General features: G+C 39.2%; 1 protein-coding gene and 1 non-coding gene across 27 annotated transcripts in view; one reads left to right on the top strand and one right to left on the bottom strand.

Annotated features, from left to right (window-relative positions):
• CLASP1 (cytoplasmic linker associated protein 1) overlaps positions 1 to 18,037 on the top strand; it is a 272,898-nt gene that overhangs the window by 12,744 nt on the left and 242,117 nt on the right. The window lies entirely within an intron of this gene.
• TRNAC-ACA (transfer RNA cysteine (anticodon ACA)) lies at positions 10,528 to 10,599 on the bottom strand. The gene has a single exon. It is a non-coding gene; the product is annotated as a tRNA-Cys (tRNA).

Raw genomic sequence — 18,037 nt, 5'->3', positions numbered from 1 at the left:
GCATTATTAAAGTTATATAAGTTTTACTGTAGTCGCAAGCTTATTACATGAATTATTGGTTGTAAAATTTTTTAAAAGCATACCTCCGAGGTATTCTTGTGGGCCTTATGAGCAAGTTTAAATCTTGTATATGAAAGTTCCATTCATTTGTTTAAATTACCTAGAAAGAAGAGAGAACTTCTAGTTAAATGCATTAAATTTTTAAAATGATAAAATATTTATTTTTTTCAATAGATAATACATACACATAATTTAAAATTCAGGTTTCCTCTTCTGTCTACCATCCACCCTCCCCTGGAGACCCCAGTGTTATTCATTATGTGTATGAAATAGTGCATATATATGCCTTCTCTCCACTCTTCTTTTTTGTACAGATGTTGACTATTGAATTTTGCTTTTTTTTTTTTACATTAATGTATCTTGGAAATTAGTCTATGTCAGTACATTAAAGGCTTCTTCATTTGTTTTTGAAAATGAAGAGTGTGGTTGAATAGTATGCCATTCTATAGCATACCGTAATTTACTCAGCCCTCTATTAAGGAACATTTAGTTTTTTCTAGTCTTTTGCATTTATAAAACTATGCTGTGAAGAATAATCCTATAATTATTTTGCATGTATATGAATAAATTCTAAAAAGTTGACATTTTGGGTTGAAAATTGTATCATTAATATTGTGAGAGATATTGTTGATTATCCATCTTAGAGATTTTAACAAAACCTAGATGGCAGTAAGAGAATCCTGTAGTTAGTACACTTAAAACTAATTGTATAGAAGCATATGACCTAAGAGTAGTTTCGTAGACATGCATGACTCTGTCTTGTTATTTTTGAATTAAAACATGGTTATAGTTCAGTGATCAAAAATGAATTGAGCACTTTTTTCTTATTACTTGTGGGAGGTTTTTTTTTTGTTGTTGTTGTCAGTTTTTGATTTTGCAAGAATTCCAAGACTGAAAGAGCTTAGGAAATACACTTGCTTGCCTTTGCATGCACACTAAGTCACTTTAGGCTTTTCCCACTTTTTACAACACTGTGGACTGTAGCCCTCCAGTCTCTTTGTCCATGGGATTCTCCAGGCAAGAGTACTAACGTGGGTTGCCACGCCCTCATCCAGGAATCAAACTCATGTCTCTTAGGTCTCCTGCATTGGCAGGCAGGTTCTTACCACTAGCGCCACCTGGGAAGCCCTTGCTTCCCTATAGGTGTTACCAGTGCTATCTTATAGAGATGAGTGTAGGGATGGACATGGACAACTTGCTGAATGACTAGCTTTTAAAATGTTCTTTGTAGTAACTGATGATACTTATGGTTTCAGGATTCTAGTTCGTTATGACTTTACAAATAACTTTCTGGTATTTTTTGGACCCAGTTATGCTTATACTAGAAAGAATATTAACATACTTCTTAATGTTTTAAAATGTGTATTTCCTTTGACTAGATACTATATGTACATGGTAAGAAAGTTTAAAAGATGCACCAGGATAGAGAGTGAAATGGAAGCCTTCCTCCACCCTTTTTATCATTCTTCCACATCCCATTCCCAGAGGCAGCTGCAGTTGCTAGCTTCTTACATGGTCTTCCAGATAACCTGTGTGAGTGCAGGCTTGCAGTGATGTTCTTTTATGACCACTGTTATTTATCTATTGGATTAAAATATTTTTGTCTGCTGGGTCTTGCTGTGGTGTGCAAGCTCTTGTCTCGTTATGGCACGCAAGCTTCTCTTGTTGCAGATTATGGACTCCAGAGCTCACAGGCTCAGCAGTTGTGGTGTGCAGGCTCAGTTGCTCCGTGGCACGTGGGGTTTTTAGTTCCCTGACCAGGGATTGAACCCACATCCCCTACGTTGCAAGAGGAATTCTTAACCATTGGACCACTAGGAAATTCCCCAGGACCACTGTTACTTTAGCATTTTCTTTTCTTTAAAAATTTTTTAATTGATATATGTTGATTTACAATGTTGTATTAGTTTCTGGTGTACAGCAAAGTGATACCATTACCCATATATCTTCTCATATTCTTTTCATTATGATTTATTACAGCATATTGATTATAGTTCCTTGTACCATACAGAAGGACCTTGTTGGCCATGTATTTTATATATAGTAGTATATCTCTGGAGAAGGCAATGGCAGCCCACTCCAGTGTTCTTGCCTGGAGAATCCCAGGGACAGGGGAGTCTGGTGGCCTGCTGTCTATGGGGTCTCACAGAGTCGGACACAGTGACTTAGCAACAGCAGAAGCAGCAGTATATCTCTGCTAATCCCAAACTCCTGATTTGTCCTTCCCCCACCCCTTTTCCCTTTTGGTAAACATAAGTTTGTTTTCTGTATCTGTGAGTCTGTTTTGTAAATAAGTTCAATTGTATCATATTTTAGATTCCACATACAAATGATGTCCTGCTTCTTGTCTTTCTCTGTCAGACTTCAGTTAGTATGGAAATGTCTGTGTCCATCCATGTTGCTGCAAATGGCATTATTTGATTCCTTACTGACTGAGGAGTGTTCCATGGCATCCCTGTACCACATCTTCATTCATCTGTCCGTGGACATTCAGTTTGTTTCTATGCCTTGGTTATTGTGAATAGCACTGCTGTGCACATTGGGGTGAACGTCTCTTTTCAAATTAGAATTTTCTCCAAATATATGACAAGGAGTGGGATTCCTGGATTGTATGGTAACTGTAGTTTTAGTTTTTTTAAGGAAACTCCATACTGTTCTCCATAGTGACTGTACCAATCCACATTCCCACCAGCAGTGTAGGAGGGTTCCCTCTTCTCCAAACCTTCTCCAGCATTTATTATTTACAGACTTTGTTGGTCATCCGGACCAGTGTGAGGTGATATCTCATTGTAGTTTTGATTAGCGTTTCTCTAATAGTTGGCAGTATTGAGCAGCTTTTCATGTGTCTATTGGCCATTTGCATGTCTTCTTTGGAGAAATGTCTATTTAAGCCTTCTGCCTATTTTTTGTTTAGGTTGTTTGTTTTTTTGTTATTGAGTTGTAAGAACTGTTTGTATATTTTGGATATTGATCCCCTTTTGGTAGTAGTATTTGTAAATTTTTCCTCTCATTCTGAACATTGTCTTTTCATTTTGTTTATGATTTCCTTTGCTATGCAAAGGCTTGTAAGTTTGATTAGATCCTCTTTGTTTCTTTTTGGGAGACTGACCTAAGGAAACCTTGCTGTGACTTAGGTCAGAGAGTTCGGCCATGTTCTCTTCTAGACATTTTATGATGTCATGTCTTGTATGTAAGTCTTTAAGCCATTTTGACTTTATTTTTTGTGTGGTTTGAGCATGTGTTCTAACTTCATTGATTTGCATGCAGCTGTCCAGCTCTCCCAACAACCACTTGCTGAAAAGACTATCTTTTCTCTATTGTGTATTCCACCTCCTTTGTCGAAGGTCAGTTGACTGTAGGTGTGTATGTTTATTTCTGGGTTTAACATATTTTTTTTAAAAATGCATAAATAGTACAGTTTCATTGTAGAAAAACAGTGTGTGAATGCTTTGGTGTGTTTCTTTCCATACTTTTTCTGTGCATCAAGAATGTAAGTGACTACTTTTTATGTAACAAACAAACAAACAAATAAATCATAAATGTGTAGTTTTCTAGTTTGCTTTTTTCCCCCACTGGATTGATTGTAGATATTTTTCCAGGCCAAGAAGTGTGTGTCTTCACTTTGGTTTTCAGTGTCTTCGTGGTATGCTGTTGTTGGGATGTACTGTAATGTCTTTTAGAATTTCTTTTTCTGAAACATTTATTTTCATCAAATTTTCATGAACAGCTGCAGTAAACAACTTTATACATTTTAATGTGCTTAACAAATTATTTCCTTAGATGAATTCTTAGCTTTGGACCGTTTGGATTAAGACAAATATTGAAAGCTTATTGATAGATGTTTCCAAATTGTCCTAGATAGTTATGAATTTTATTCTCGACAGTGTGTTAAAATGTGTATTTGATTATATTAAATTACATTCTTAAGTGATGTTTAAAAAATTATTTATTTACTCTTTTTTTTTTTTGACTGTGCTGGGTCTTCATTTCTGTGCGGACCTTCCTCTAGTTGTGGAGAGTGGAGCTGCTCTCCAGGTGCAGAGAGCAGGGGCTGCAGTCTAGTTGCAATGCGTTGGCTTCTCGTTGTGGTAGCTTCTTCTGTTGCAGAGCATCAGGTCTTGGGTGCGTGGGTTCAGTAGTTGCGGTTCCTGGGCTCTAGAGCACAGGTGCGGTTGTTGTGCTCTGGCTTAGCTGTTCCGAGGCATGTGGGATCTTCCCAGATCAGGGGTTGAACCCATGTCTTCTGCACTGTCAGGCAGATTCTTTACCATTGAACCACCAGGGAAGCCCTTAAGTGATTTAAGTGTGGGACTAGAGTTGGGTTTATTTTTTATATTTTAAAGAAAACCATGTTAGTGATGAGTTGGAGTAAGTCAATGTTGGAAAAATATTGAGGCACTCACGACTCAATTTGAAAAGTGAGCATCTTTATGTACAGTTCAGTACATACTAACATAGGCAAGTCCTTTTCTTTTGGAAATTTTTTCCGTAAATTCAGAAAATATGAATATAAAAATGTTATTGTAGTAATAGCAGTGTTCTGTTATAGTTGATCTGAGAAATAGAGCAAAATTTCCCTACCTGTTATGTGTAGGCTTAGTAAAGTACAGATTTAAAGTCTGTATGCTTGAAATCTGGTTGAATGGTTGATGGGTTGGAAGCCATATGTGAAGTTGTGTTTTCAGTGTCCTTGTCGCTTAGCTGATGTTGCCAATTATTTTCCCCTGCCAGGTCACGTACACTGCACTGAGAAGATATGAAACTAACCCTAATAAGATTCAATGATTAAATAAATCTGTAAAGCCTTATTTCAATTTTTTATCTTCAGCATGTACAGAATTCCTTATCATTGAAAGCTCTCTGACTGTAGGTCTTCTCAGTTCATCAGATTCTGTGTCTTCAGTCTGAATCTTTCTGGAGCAAGGAATAAGAAGCAAAGAAAATGATTTGGGGGTGAGAGTAATAGAGCGTGTGTTTTCATGGCAGTGCACCTGTAAGAGCTTTCCCTGGGGCACCCTTAATGTTTGTTTCACTGTGGTAGTCTTTCTTTTTTCTTTGTCTTCTGACGAGTCATCAGAAAAGTAGCTGATCTTCCAGGAAAGCACTGCGGTATACTGTGTTGAAATAGATTGTTCACTTGTCTTTCTCTCCCTAGTGGACCTGGAGCTCACTGACAGCAGCATCTGGCAGATTGGCTGGCACGTTAGGTGTTCAGTGACCTTAAGCCTGTCCACATTATGTGCATTTTTTTTCACTTTTTCCTCTTTTCATTTTGGAATAATTATATATTCACAGGAAGTGGCAAAAATACTAACAAGAGTGTTTCTGTTCACCCTTCAGCTAGTTTTCCTCAGTGGTTACGAGTTACCCTTTTTCTTTTTCTTTCCCACTTCTGACCATACCTTTAGCTCGCCATAGGCATCTGTGGGAAGTACTGAGCTCTCAGAGCTAAGGCTTGCTGACAGGTAGGCTTACTTCTTCGAGTGCGTGTGGTTCTTCCTCTTTGTTCTTTGTTTCTGGAGCCCCTGCTTAGTATGTGTCGCTGTGCCAGGACGAGTTGCTGCTCTCTGTTAGGCTATTCTGCTGTTACTTTGGGATCATTAAGTGTGGTGTATGTATGCTTCCTCTGTAGAACTTTTTCCTAAGTTACGTGTGTGTACGTGCTAAGTCACTTCAGTTGTGTCTGACTCTATGCGTCCCCATGGACTGTAGCCCGCCAATCTCCTCTGTTCATGGAATTCTCCAGGCAAGAATAGCGGAGTAGATTGCTGTGCCCTCCTCCAGGGGATCTTCCTGACCCAGGGATCGAACCTGCATCTCCTGAATTGTAGGTGGATTCTTTATTCACTAAGCCACCTGGGAAGCCCAAGTTATGTGTACACAGGTCTAAAGTATGTAGAGAGTTGTGTGTATTCTTGATGAGAAAGCAGTAGCTGTGACCTGGTGGAAATAGCCCTGGATTTGGAGTTAAAAGCTCAGATTCAAATATTGATTCTGTTTCATACTGTGTGACCCTGGAAGTTTCCTTGCTTCTGAATCTGTAAGTAGGCATGACAGTAACAGTCTTAAAGAAGTTTTGTAGGGGAATAAAGAAGGTAGCGTTTGTATAATCACTTAGTGGATTGGAAAGTGCTATTCAAATGTGAAGTAAGTACCTGTGCTTATTTTGAAGCGCTGAAATGAAACCCAAATTTTAAACTATTGCTGTGTTACTTCTCTATAGCTTGACTTCTTTATTCAGTAGCAGAAAAAAACTCCCCATGTTTTTTATACCCCAAGCCCTCTTACACCTTCTGTTTTTACATTGAATAACCAGTACTTAATAGGGTTTTCTTTTCCTCTTGTGGGTGTAACCCAGCTCCCTTGGGAAATTTGGGATGGCCTTGTCAGCTGTCATGCTATCAAATGACGTATCAAATGCTCTCCTCTCCTCTTATTCACCTAAGCCTGGGGATTTAATGTTTCAGAACCTGTTAGGAAATCTCTTGTGTGAGTATATATGCTCTTTTCTGCTAACCTTTTCAGTACGTTTCACTCTTAGAAAGCAACTCTTAATATGGTGCTTAAAACTGAGATTTCTATTTTTAAAGAGAAGACCTCATCTATACACATATGAAGTGAAGTGAAGTCGCTCAGTTGTGTCCTCCTCTTTTCCACCCTGTGGATTGTAGCCTACCAGGCTCCTCCGTCCATGGGATTTTCCAAGCAAGAGTACTGGAGTGGGTTGCCATTTCCTTCTCCAGGGAATCTTCCCAACCTAGGGATCGAACCCAGGTCTCCCGCATTGTAAGCAGACACTGTACCATCTGAGCCACTAGGGAAGTCCATATATATATATATATATGCACAAATGTATATACGGAGTAACTAGTCAGTATAAAAATGGGGGATAATATGGAAAATTTAAGATTTATTTTATCTGTTTTTTGGCTGCACCATGCAGTGTGCAGAATCTTAGTTCCCTAACCAGGGATTGAACCCAAGCCACAGAGGTGAAAGTGCGAGTCCTAACCACTCGACCGCCAGGGAATTCCCTGAAAAATTTAAGACTTAGATAACTGGCAATTGTGTTTTTAAAAGTGATCTAGTTGCAGATAGACTCTTTTGAATCATTAAGGGACAGACACCTATAGAACACAATGAGTACACATTGTTCTCAAGTACATGTGAAACATTCTCCCGGATAGATTATATATTGTGCCGTAAAACAAGATTCAGTAACTTTAAAAGGATGGATGTCATTTAAAGTATGTTCTCTGAACTAGAGTGGAATGAAAGTAGGTATCACTAACAGAGGGAAATTGGGAAATTCACAAATATGTGGAAATTAAACAGTACATTCCTAAATCACCAATGGATAAAAGAGGAGGAAATCACAAGGAAAATTAGGAATTAGTCTGGAAACAAAATTAGGAATTAGTCTGAGAACAAAAATACAGTGTAAAATGGTAGTACCGGTTGCACAATAACGTGAATGTACTGCTGCTGTGCTATACACTTGAAAGTAGCTAAAATGGTAAATTTTATGTGGGGTTTACCACAATTAAAAAAACCCTGCCATAATTCATTGTTCAAGAAGGAATGTTGATTTAGCATTACTGTGCTCTGTGCACAGAATTAAGCACCATACCATAACTTTGGGGAGGCAGTGAGAGCAGTGCTTAGAGGGAAATCTATAGCGATAAACAGCTATATTAAAGAAGAAGAAATATCTTCAATCAGTAGTCTAAACCTCCATCTTAAGAAACTAGTAAGAGAACAAACTAATCTAAAAGCAAGCAGAGGAAGAAAAAAATGAATACTAAATTAGAAATAAGTGAAGTAGAGAAGAAAGCAAAAATCAACAGACCAAAAATTGGAGAGATCTACGAAATTGAGAAACCTTAAGCTGGTCTGGCCAAGAGAAACAAAGACAAGACTCAAATTAATAAAATCAGGAATGAAAGAGAAGACACCAACCTTAGAGAAATAAAAAGGAATGTGAGAGAATACTAGGAATAATTACATGCCAACAAGTTAGACAACACAAATAAAATGTATGCATTCCTGGATATTGACTCAAAAAAAAAAAAAAAGAAAATCTGAATAGTCCAATAGCAATAAAGATATTTAATTAAAAATCAGGAAACATCTCACAAAGAGCTCCAGCTCGGATGACTTCATATTTGCTGATTCTGTCAAATCGACCAAATGCAGATTCTCCACAAACTCTTTCAAAATAAAGAAGTAAATAGAATGTCTCTAGTTTATCTTTTGAGGATATTATTATTCTGTTAACAAAATCATACAAAGACATGATGGGAAAAGAAAATTACAGACCAGTATCCTTTATGACTATAGATGCAAAACAAAACAAAAAAAATTCTCAACAAAATTGAGGCAAACTGAATCCAGCATCATATCAGAAGGATTATATACTATATGGCCAACTAGAATTTATCCCAGGAATGCAGGGTTGGTTTAACATGTGGAAATCAGTGTAACCATAATAGTAAAGGACAAAAATCACATTATCGTCATAGTTGTTGCTGCTCAGTCGCTGAGTTATGTCCGATTCCTTGCAACTCAATGGACTGCAGCACACCAGGATTTCCTGTCCTTCACCATCTCTCGGAGTTTGCTCAAACTCATGTCCATTGAGTTGGTGATGCCATCCAACCCTCTCATCCTCTGTTGTCCCCTTCTCTTCCTGCCTTCAATCTTTGCCAGCATCAGGGTCTTTTCCAATGAGTCAGCTATTAGCATCTGGTCGCCAAAGTATTGGAGCTTCAGTTTCAGTATCAGTCCTTCCAATGAATATTCAGGGTTGATTTCCTTTAGGATTGACTGGTTTATTCTCCTTTCTGTCAGAGGGACTCTCAAGAGTCTTTTCCAGCACCAGAGTTCCAAAGCATCAATTCTTTGATGCTGGTCCAACTCTCACATCTGTTTATGACTACTAGAAAAACCATAGCTTTGACGGTATGGACCTTTGTCAGCAAAGTGATGTCTCTGCTTTTTAATACACCGTCTAGTTTTGTCATAGCTTTTCTTCTAGGGAGCAATTGCCCTAATTTCATGGCTTCAGTCACTGTCCGTAGTGATTTTGAAGCCCAAGAAAATAAAGTCTGTCACTATTTCCATTGTTTCCCCATCTATTTGCCATGAAGTGATGGAACCAGATGCCGTGATCTTACTTTTTTGAATGTTGAATTTTAAGCCAGCTTTTTCACTCTCCTCTTTCACTTTCATCAAGAGGCTCTTTAGTTCCTCTTTGCTTTCTACCTTTAGAGTGGTATCATCTGCATATCTGAAGCTGTTGATATTTCTCCCGACAATCTTGATTCCAGCTTGTGATTCTCCAGCTTGGCATTTCACATGATGTACTTTGTATATAAGTTAAATAAACAGGGTGACAATATACAGCCTTGATGTACTCGTTTCCCAATTTTGAACCAGTCCGTTGTTGCATGTCTGATTCTAACTGTTGCTTCTTGACTTGCATACAAGTTTCTCAGGAGGCAGGTAAGGTGGTCTGGTATTCCCATCTCTTTAAGAATTTTCCATAATTTGTTGTGATCCACACAGTCAAAGGCTTTAGTGTAGTCAATGAAGCAGAAGTAGATGTTTTCCTGGAATTTCCTTGCTTTTTCTATGATCCAGTGGATGTTGACAGTTTGCTCTCTGGTTCCTCTGCCTTTTTTGAATCCAACTTATACATCTGGAAGTTCTCCAGGAACATACTGTTGAAGTCTAGCTTGAATGATTTTGAACATCATCACAATAGGTACAGGAAAAGCATTTGACAAAATCTTACCCCTTTACTTGATAAAAACACTTAGCAAACTAGAAATAGAAGGGAGCTTCTTGGTGTGATAAAAGCCACTGATGAATACCCATGAAAACCTTCAGTTGATGCCATACTTTGTGATTAAAAATTGAATTTTTTCCAAGATCAGAAACAAGAAAAGGATGTCATTTTATGCCATGTCTATTCAACATTGTACGGAAACTTCTAACTGGGGCAGTTAGACAAGGAAATAAAAGGCATCCAGGTTGGAAAAGTAAAAAAATCTATTTGCAGATTACATGATCTTGTAAGGAATCCACCATAAGGCAATTGAAACTAATAAATGAATTCAGTTAGGTTGTAGGATACAAAATCAGTATATAAAAATCAGTTGTATTTCTATACACTTTCAATGACTAATTCAAAAATGAAACTAAGAAGACAGTTCAATTCACAGAAGCATCAAAAAGAATGAAAAAGAATAAACTTAACAAAAAAGTATAAAACGTATATTCTGAAAGAGAGAAAACATCATTGAAAGAAATTAAAGATCTAAATAAATGGAAAGTGAAAGTGAAGGCGCTCAGTCGTGTCCGACTCTTTGCGACCCCATGGACTGTAGCCTACCAGGCTCCTCTGTCCATGGGTTTTCAGGCAATAGTCCTGGAGTGGATTGCCATTTCCTTCTCCAGGGTATCTTCCCAACCCAGGGATCGAACCTGGGTCTCCTGTATTGTAGACAGATGCTTTACCGTCTGAGCCACCAAGGAAGTCTAAAGACATCCTATATTCATGGATCAAATGACCTAATATGACACTATTCCCCAAATTGATTTGACATACTCCCTATTAAAATATTAGCTGCCTGTTAGGAGAAGTTGGCAAGCTGATCTTCCTATTCATATGGTAATACAAGGGACCCTGAATAGTCGAAACAATTTTGAAAATGAAGAACAAAGTTGGAGGACTTAGCCTACTACAAAGCTATAGTAAGCAAACCAGTCTGCTGCTGACATAAAGGGTAGGATCGACAGTGGAGTAGAATGTAAGTCCAGAAAGAAATACTTAACATTTATCGTCAATTGATTTTCAACAAGAGTGCAAAGGCAATTCAATAAAGAATAGTTTTTTCAGTAAATGATGCTGGGACAAGTTGATATCCACATGCAGAAGAATGAATTTGGATCATTTGTTCACTCTTGAACTCAATCATAGACCAGAATGTCACACTTGAAACTATAAAATTCTTAGAAGAAAGAGTAGATACAAGTCTTTATGACCTTAGATTAGACAGTAGATTCTGTTTTTTTCTTTTTATTGTAGTAGAATAGGTGATTTCTTAGGTATGACATGTAAAGCACAAACAACAAAAGAAGAAAAAACTAGGTGAACTGGACTTTACAAAAATTTAGAACTTTGTTTCAAAGGATACCATCAAGAAAGTGAAAGCACACCCCATAGAATGAGAGAAAATATTTACGAATCATTTATCTGATAAACTTTTATCCTGAGTATATAAAAAAGTTTACAATCAAGAATAAAGACAAAAAAAAAAGAATAAAGACAACTCAATTAAACAGGCAAAGAATTTGATTAGACATTTCTGCAAAGATGCTGAAAGGTCCAGCAAGCCCTTGAAAGAAGCCCGAATTCTTTGTTGTTAGGGAAATGTCCATCCAATCCACAGTGAGGTACTGCCTCATACCCTCTAGGGTGGCTTTGATAAAAATGATGGACAATAAGTGTTACTGAAAACATGGAGAAATTCGAACCCTCATCTACTGCTGTGGCAGTGTAAAATGGTGTAGCCACTTTGGAAAACAGTTTGGCAGTTCTTCAAAACTCTAAACATGGTTATCATATCTGGTAGCCTAGTTAACGCTGCTATTTGTATATCAGAATTGGAAAGTTGTCCTTATAATACTTGTTCAGGAGTGTTCATGCTATTACTCATAAATAGCCAAGAAGTAGATGCAATCCTAATGTTCAGCAGCAGGTAAATACATGAGCAAATTCTGGTACAGCTATTCGATGGAATATTATTCAGCCGCAAAAAGGAATGAAATACTGATACATGCAATAAGGTGGATAAACCTTCAAGATAGGATGCTAAGCGAAAGAAGTCAGACGTGGAAGACACATATTTTATGACTCCGTTTATATGAAGTGTCCAGAGTAGGCAGATCCATTTGATCAGAAAGTGGATTTTCAGTTTTCATGGGTTTGGGAGAGGGGGTTGGAGAATGACTACTAAAGGATGATAGAAGTTTCATTTTGGAATGATAATGTTCTAGAATTAAGTAATGGTGATGGTTGCACAGCTTTGTGAATTTATTTACAACTGCTGAATTACATACACTTTAAAGGGTACAATTTAATGATTTGTGATTTATAGTTCAGAAATCATGTAAAGGAGTCATTTCTACTAAAAGCCACTATAAGGAGTCGTTCAGGTTTAGTGATCTGGTTCCATTAGTATAGCAAACAAATGGGAAACAGATGGTCATTGCCATGACACTGTATGAGGAGTTCTTTGAGAAACAGAATAGAGGTGAATGTCGTGGGACTTCCTTGGTGGTCCAGTGGTTAAGACTGTGTGCTTCTAATGCATGGGGCGCAGGTTTGATCCATGGTCAGGGATCTGAGATCCCACATGGTTGTGGGATCTTAGACAAGTTGTGGACAAAAAGAAAAAGTAAATGCTGCTTGATTGAGTGGAAATACAGATTCCCTTTTTCTGGAGGAGCCAACGTATTCGTCACTGTAGCAAGGCTTGTCTTGTCTCTTTAGCAAGTGGTTCTCTGCCAAGGTCTCTTGTTTTTATGTAAGACCCTTCCTTGGGAGTCTAATCTATATCACTGTTCTCTCCTACCCAGGGAAACTGTCTCTATAGTATAACAGTTTGGTATGCGGTTGTTGACATCTCTTGTGGGAGAAGTCAGCAGTCAGTGGAGAGGTATCTTTCTCATCAGTTAATTACTCTTGGTCTCACAGGTGTTGAATGAATAAGGTGGATTTATGAAATAACTGCTTTTCTGTTTAACACTCTTAAAAATGTTTGCCTTTTTCTTTATAGAAAATATGAAAAGTAGAGGAAGTTACTAAGAAGTAGGAGATAAGCTCACATAAACCTGTTACTCAGAGGTTACATGTTAATCTTTTATGTACTGTTTTTTTTCCTGTAATTGTTTCACATGTAGGCTATATCATACTATATGTATATAAATGTCATACTGTACTTTGTATATGCTATATGTATAACTATATATATAAAATGCAGTTTCATATCCTAAACTTGTTTAATTATTACTTTTATGCAAGTATTTTTTTCCACATAGACTTTAACTTTACAATTCCTTTGAAGAAATTAAAGTATTTTGGATTTTTAAAAATTTCAGATAATTTTAAACATGTTCAAAAGTGGAGAGAATGGTGTAACAAAATCTCATGTACCTATCAACATGCTTTAGCAATTCTCAGTGTATGTCCATCTTGTTTCACCTTTGAGGAAGGTTTTTTTTTTTTTTTTTTAAGGACTAACACTTTTTTTTTTTAAATTTTATTTTTACTTTATTTTACTTTACAATACTGTATTGATTTTGCCATACATTGAGGAAGTTTTGAGGGGTAGAATAGAAGCAGTTCTTCTCATTATCAACCAGAGGAGAAACAAAAAGTAAAACTATGTTCTCCTGTAATTCACAGAAAAAATATTTAAACTATCTGAAAAATTTGTAAAAAATTGCCTCCTTAAAATACTAGTGAAGGCAGGTAGTAATCATTCTTATGCAGTGTTTATTTTCTTCTATTTTTTAATAGTATATATACAGTAATGTGAGGAGGGCATGGCAACCCACTCCAGTACTCTTGCCTGGAGAATCCCCATGGACGGAGGAGCCTGGTGGGCTATAGTCTGTGGGGTTGCAGAGTTGGACACGACTGAGCGACTAAGCACAGCACAGCACATATAGTAATGTGGAGCTGCTTTTTTTTTTTTTCCCTGTACTTTTTGTCTCTTCCATTATGTAGTTTTTAATCACATAATTTGTGGAAGTAACTAATCCACCAGTTCCATCTTCTCGGGAATTTAAGACTTCTTGTTTTACACTTCGTTGACAGTTATATATTATATTCTGTAATACTGAACTGGAGAAGGAAATGGCGACCCACTCCAGTATCCTTGCCTGGAAGATCCCATAGACAGAGTTGCCTGGCGGGCTATAGTCCATAGGGTCACAAAGAGTCAGACACAGCAATACTGAAAGGGAGATTTTCCTTCAGTATCAAATGGTAATGCCTCATTTTTGAATGATACTTCTCTCTTTGTAATTATAAATAAAGTGGCATATATTTTCTATATTCCTCATAGAAAACATTTAGAAAATACAGAAAAGCACAAAGAAAAAATCCTAGTACCAGAAAGTAGCCAACATTAGTGATTTATTTGTGTTCATATGACCTTCCCTTTTAATGCTGTGAACTTCGTGGTTTTATTCACTTTTGGGCGTTTACATCATATGTTAGAGTTGTTCTTCTGCCATGACTTCACTGTAGTTAATTATTGTTCACTCTGGGGTGAGTGAGAGAGGGAGGAAGGGAGGGAGAAGGGAGTTCAACAAGATTTTTTTTTTTCCCCTCTCAGAGTATTCTTGTGATAACTTGAATAATTCCAGATTTTAATGATCTTTCCAATAAATGTATGCCCACCCAGAGTCTCCTGATTCTTCATTTCCAAGATGACGTGTGCAGAGCTCCCTGAAGGCCACAGCACTGTTGGCCTTTGGTGCCCAGTTGGCTGCTGGGCCTTGTCTGCTCAGCGCCAGACTTTCTGAGAATAAGAACTCTTTTCAGTGTCCAGCATTACAGGGACTCTGTGGAAGTGGGATTTCTGGTATCTGTTAGTTGAGAAAAATTATCAGGCTCAAAGTAAGAATTTAGAAATACTTTTACATTATCTTTGCCTTTAAAGATTCATAACTGCGTGTACATAAGTTTGAAAATATGGCTAGGAATACTTAGCCATAAGTCATGGTGGATAAGTCATGGTTTATGTCTGGACTAAATTAAAGTCTCAGACAGCATTTTATCACTCCATCTCTCACCTTAGGGGCGAGGTCAGTAGTGTTTACAGGCTGGGAACCAGTGTTTTGGCCTTTCCAAATTGCTTCTTTTCTTTTGAATAGGCCACAGTCTGTCGTGTGTGTGTGTGTGTGTGCTTTGTCCACATATATTTACACATTCCTTTTATCTGAAATGTTTTTTGCATTCTCCCAAGCCCCCCACCTCCCACTCCCCAAGAAGAAACTGAATTCAGTTAATGGTTGCCAGTGAGTATTTTCTTTTGATTTTCAACTCAAGCAGACTTTATTCATTCAACAACTTCTTGAGGGCTGTGTTTATAGCAGGCATAGTTGTAGGCATTAGGTTAACAAAGTAAACAAGATCCCCTCATTTATAGGGCTTGACAGTCCTGTGGGAAAATCAGCCAGCAAATAGGTAAATAGACATGTGATAAATTTCAACGTGTTGTGAGTGCTTTGAAGGAAGAGGACAGGATGCAGTGGTAAGGGACCCCCTAGAGTGGTCTTTAAAGGGCTTACTGAGGAGGTAACATTGAAGCTGAGGTGATGGGGCAGTGTAGGCATCAGGACTGTGTTTCAGGCAGAAGGACCAGCGAGAGCGAGGGCCCTGAAACTTCCTTGGTGGTCCAGTGCTTCCCAGTGCAGGGATACCAAATTTGATCCCTCTTCCAGGGAAAAGGATCCCACATGCTGCAGCTAAGAGTTCCAGTGCTGCAGCTGAGATTTGGCATGCTACAAAGAAAGATCCTACTCCACATGCCGCAACCGAGACCCAGTGCAGCCGCATAAACAGAGAGTGAAGGCTCTGAAGTGGCAGAGAGTTTGGAACTGAAAAGAGGCCAGTACCTGTGCCTGGTGTTGAGATATTTGACCCAGGCATTCAAATTTGGGAGTCATCAGTTCTATAGGCTTTAAAAATTTTTATGGAAGTGGATGCACATTATTTTGAGGTGTGCCAAGTGAAAAGGGGAGAGGCTTTGGACTGAGCTGCTCACCAGAGCTCTGGGAGAGAGACAAAGATGATTACGGAACCTTGAGTAGGTGTTCAGCCAGAGGAGTCACAGCAAGGCAGCGCTCATTTGTTTTCATGGAAATGGGAAATTTTTCAGAAGGAAGGAGTGGCCAGCTTTGGGATGCCTCTGAGAGGTGGAGTTAGTGAAGTAGAGGAAAGTATTACTGGGATCTGCCAGCAGGGCAGTCACTGGTGATCCTGACAAGGGGAAACCCGAGGAGAGGGCCAAGGGGTGAACAGGAAGTGCCTCTGTGCAGCTCGCTGGTGTAGAAATCTGCTTAAAGGGGCTTCACTCTTTCTGGTGTCCCTGATGGAAGGCTTGTGAGCTCAAGAGGGCCTGTTAAAGACGGATGATTTAGAGAGTCTCAGCTGCTGGGAGGGAGCTGATCAAGGAGAGCTTGCAGATGCTGGAGAACAGGCAACTGAAAAGGTTGGGGAGGCGTTGTCCCTTGATCAGAGGAGATGCTGGTGGCTGTTCTGATTTGTTGAAGATCTCAGTTGTCTGGTCCTGCCTGCTTTACCAATGGAGCAGGAGGTGAGGCTGTTGGGAGAGAGCTGCAGGGTAGGGTAGGGCAGATGGGTGCTTGCAGAGAGAAAGGCAAACAGGCTTCCCAGAGAATGTCAGTAGGAATGTTGCTAGTGGTCAGGGCCTTTCTGAATTTTGAGATGATAAATTTAAAACCAGACTGGTTGGATATGTATGTATTCTCTTCCACATGGTCACCCCTGAAGGCCTGAGAAGGCAGCTGGTTCAGAGCATCAATTCACCCAAGGTTTGGGATTACTAGGCAACTACTACAGAAAGAGAGACAGTGGAGGGTAGTGCCATGCTATTAACGCCCACGTGGAATTTAATCCAGACTCAAAGGGGAGTGAGATTGAGAAGTTTATCTGATTAACGAGGTTGAGGCAGTGCCCTTGAACAGAAGAGCTGGCGGGTTGGGCAGTTGTGGTGGGGAAGGAGGATCGTGCGGTGAGGGACTGAGAGACAGGAAGATATGCTGCTATAGAGAGCAGAAAGCTGGAAGGAGGGATGTTGTCAGCCCTAGGAGGGTGCAGACACTACAGAAATGAGAGGAGCTGAGGTAGGAGGCAGGGAGGCTGGAGGCTCCGTGTGCTCTGGGTGAGGAGCAGCTGTGTGGGCCCAGGCGTGGAAGCCGGGCCCAGGGAGTGGCTGCCCGTCTGCCTGGTGTGCGGGCAGGTCCCGTCCTGGAACGCCCAGTTGGATTCCGTCAGGCAGTGTCTCCTCCTCTGCCACCGCAGCACCTTCTTCAAGCCTCTGGTTTAGGGCTATCCTTACTGTGCCACCGTAATCTGTATTTCTGTCTTTGTGTCCTTTGAGGCAATAACCTCCTTGCGGGCCTTGACTCTGTGCTTTCCTGGAGTTAGCCTAGTACATGTGTCACCTGGCAGGTCCGGAGGGAATGTCAGCTCACTGAGTGACCTTGTGGCTGCTGGCAAGTGGGGTGCAGATCAGCCCAGGGGAGAGAGGCTTGCCTGGGACGTCTGTATAAGTCCACACCGTGTTGTAATTGTAGATTGTTATAATGCAAAAAGTTGTCTTATTGATGGAAACAACTGCTTTTGATGAGTGTGAATAAATTCTGCTCGTTTCTGGCTTTAGGAGTTGGCTTGTCTGGTATGCTGTCTGCTTTCTCTGATTCTGCCAGGGAGACTTTTGATGTGTTTATTGATTCACTGGTGCTGGAAATATTACATTGTAGTTGTTGATGCTGTGATTTGAAATATTATTTTATTACAGCTTCCCGAGTGCTTTGTAATATGATTTCTTGTTTCTTAATCCTCTACTTCTCATGCTCCGTATGCTATAACTATCTAACATTTTCATATTTTAAGTTCTTAAGTACCTGTGCTGTGGGCTTTTAGTGAGGCAGTAGTATAGTATCGTAGTATAATGAAAATAATACTAACTTTAGGGCCAGGCAGATCTGGTGTTCGGTTACTGCCTGATAGTTAATAGCTTTTAAATCTTGGGCAAAGATTTTTTGGGCGTATTTTTGTGGTTGTTGCTGGCTGCAGGCGCCGCAGTGGCTTATAGGACCTTAGTTCCCTGACCAGGGATTGAACTTAGGCCCTGGCAGTGAAAGCTCAGAG

Source organism: Ovis aries, chromosome 2 (assembly GCF_016772045.2).
Source record: "Ovis aries strain OAR_USU_Benz2616 breed Rambouillet chromosome 2, ARS-UI_Ramb_v3.0, whole genome shotgun sequence".
In the NCBI taxonomy this organism is placed as follows: Eukaryota; Metazoa; Chordata; class Mammalia; order Artiodactyla; family Bovidae; genus Ovis; species Ovis aries.
The sequence above is the reverse complement of the archived record's forward strand: the minus strand, read 5'-3'. Positions and strand labels throughout refer to the sequence as shown.